Below are 3,043 nucleotides of genomic sequence, written 5' to 3'. Positions count from 1 at the left end.
TTACGCCAAAACGACTACAATGACCATGAAGCCTTGCGCGGGCACAAATGCGCATGCGTGACATGCGTATGCGTGCATGTGCCGTTTTTTTGCTACAAATTGTTTTTGGCGATTCTGTTCGGGAGAGGGCTGTTGTTAATCACGACCGGAATATAGGTGATAAGTGGCTAATACACTCAATTTCGTTTCTAAAAGGGTTTATCTAACGAATTTAATATTAAACACACAGCGCATATTTTCCTCGCATGAATATAGCGATAAGGACAGGGAGGCTTGAAATACGTGTTGAACGAACTCCCAGTAAAAGTGGCAGAAGCAGGTTCGATTTTATCATTTAAAGTTAAATTGGATAGGTATATGGACAGGAAAGGAATGGGGAGTTATGGGGTGAGTGCAGGTCGGTGGGACTAGGTGAGAGTAGCATTCGGCACGGACTAGAAGGAGAGAGATGGCCTTTTTCCATGCTGTAATTGTTATATGGTTATATAAGTCAATAGCATCATAACATTTTAAGTAACGTTTGGATATTAAACACACAGCGCATATTTTCCCCGTATGAACATATAAAATCATTGCAACACACCAATATCGCTGAATCAGTGGGAGCCTATTTCCCTGCAACAAGACGGTCCCATCGAGGGTGATGGGGCACAGCGATACTCGAAGGAGGTTCCTTATGTCCAGTCTATTCCGCAATTTAGTTTTCGTTACATTCATCGCAGAGATAAGTTGGAAATGGAAGCAACGTTTACAGTGCTTCCGTGGCTATCTCAGGATATTCAGCCTTGACTTTGATCCAGAATGCCGGCAGAGATGTTATGTCAAACATACTTTTCAGCCCGTCGTCATTTGCAAGCTGGAGGAGTTGATCTTCTTCCCGTGTTGACATGGATGAGGTGCGGGTAATGACCTCGCATGCATTCAAGCTCAACAATGGGCGTGACAGGGAATGAGGAAAGGTGCAGCTGGCTCATATCGTTTTCTCGCGGCCCGGTAGCGCTTGCCTTGCGGCCCAGTCGTTGGGGACCGCTGTTTAAGAGGACCCAGTCTTTCTGTGGTCACCTTTTTACTGTTAATACATCCGAGGAACCGCTTGGTACTATCTTTAATCCTGACTTCAAATCCACCTCATGCTCTCCTGATTACCCTCTTAAACCTGGTTTTTAACTTTTTTTATATTCTGCAACGGATTAATTTGTATCCAGCTATCTAAACAGGATGTATGCTTTTTTTTTTAAACATCAGAGCATAGCCAAGGGTTCCCTGAACTTGATATGTCTATCGTTCTAACAGGAACATGCTGACCCTGGACTCTTAATATGAACCTTTCAAAAGCCTGCCACTTGCCAACTGTCCTTTTGCCTTTAAATACAGTCATCTAGTTGATCCCAGATGGGTTCTGTTTAATGTCCTCAAAGTTCAGGACTTTAACCTGTGGACATTTCTAATGCCCTGAAGGAGTTGGTGATTATTGGTGGTATGCACAGGAAGTTTTACTTCAAGAAGGCACATCTGTCATCAAAGATCTCCACCATCTGGGACCTGCCATCTCTTTGCAGCTACCATTTGGTAGGAGGTATAGAAACCTGAAGCCTCAGACCACCAGATTCAAAAACAGATACTTCCCTTCAACCATTTGGTTCTTGAACTAACCGGCAAAACCCTAATCAGGATGTTGAGGCTTTAGGGAGGGTGTAGAAGAGGTTTACCATTGAGAGGCAAACCAGGTAAGTTCAACGGAAATGTGTAGGTCAAGTTTTTTGCACAGGGAGAGCTGGTCTGCTTGGAATTTGAGGCATTCAGGAGGCTCTTAGCCACATACATGTGCAGGAAGTGGAAGGATATAGGAATGTGTTTGCGGAAAGAATTAGTTTAAATTAGCATTTGATTACCGATGTAATAGTTTAGCACAACTTTGTAGGCTGAAAGGCCTGTTCCTGAGCTATACCATTCTACGTTCTATGTTCAGTATAGTTTGGCAACAGGGTGAACACTCTGGCCTCTTCTCACTAAAAGAGTCTTTCAATTTTATTTCTGTTTCAATTGTGATTTTGTTTGTAAAAATTGTGTATAATATGTTTAATTTGTGTTTTTCTTGTGAATGTTGTTTACATGATGATGTGTTCCTTTGATGCTGCTGCAGTATGTCATTGCATTCGTACATATGACAATAAACTCAACTTTCACCCACCTTCATTCGTTTGTTACTCAGATTGAAATATTTTCATGATTCTAGAATAACATTTAAGTAATTTGGTAGAAGTACTTAAACAGTGTAAGGGTAATAAACATTTGATTTAAGTGCTGAACAAAGGCGATTGAAATAAAAGTATTAATTATGGATTTAGGAAAGAATTGAAAGAAGATTGTCACCTATGAAAAAGGGGTAGAATTGATGGAGTGTATCATCTTTGAAACCCTTCATCAGTTGAGTAGATTGAGTTCAAAAGCCGTGAGGTAAAGCTGCAGCTCTATAAAACCCTGGTTACACAACACCTTGTATATTGTGTTCGCTTCTGGTAGCATCATTATAGGAAGGATGTGGAAGCTTTAGAGAGTGTGCAGAGGTTCTTTATCAGGATGTTACCTGGACTTGAGAGCATGTTTTATAAGGATAGGTTGAGTGGGCTCGTGCTTTTCTCTTTGTAGTGAAAGAGGGTGACAGGTGACTTGATAGAGGTCTATAAGATGATAAGAAGCATAGATTATGTGGTTTTCCTACTCTCACGAGTCCACCCAGGGTCTCTATTCACCACTTCCATCCACCCCACCCTGGTTAATGACTTGTTATCTTCACCTGGTTCAATTTATCAATTACCCATATACCTACCTCCCTGGGTTTCTTATCTCTTGGTTCACCTTTCTGATCCACTCTCCCTTGTGGTTCCATCTGCCCATCATTCCTCCTTTATCTAGTTTTACCTACCACCTACCAGCCTCTCATTTCTATATACTGGCTACCTTCCCTCAAAATTCCTTCAGTTCTCATCCCAAAACATAGGTCCTCCCTTTGCCTCCACAGGTGCAGCTTGACCTGCTGAGT

The 3,043-nt window shown here is 41.8% G+C and overlaps 1 protein-coding gene across 1 annotated transcript in view; it reads left to right on the top strand.

Moving 5' to 3' along the window:
- Nucleotides 1–3,043, top strand: part of LOC140205931 (excitatory amino acid transporter 5-like) — a 67,422-nt gene that overhangs the window by 16,751 nt on the left and 47,628 nt on the right. The gene's annotated exons all lie outside the window — the stretch shown is intronic.

This window comes from Mobula birostris, chromosome 12, assembly GCF_030028105.1.
Source record: "Mobula birostris isolate sMobBir1 chromosome 12, sMobBir1.hap1, whole genome shotgun sequence".
In the NCBI taxonomy this organism is placed as follows: Eukaryota; Metazoa; Chordata; class Chondrichthyes; order Myliobatiformes; family Myliobatidae; genus Mobula; species Mobula birostris.
The sequence above is the reverse complement of the archived record's forward strand: the minus strand, read 5'-3'. Positions and strand labels throughout refer to the sequence as shown.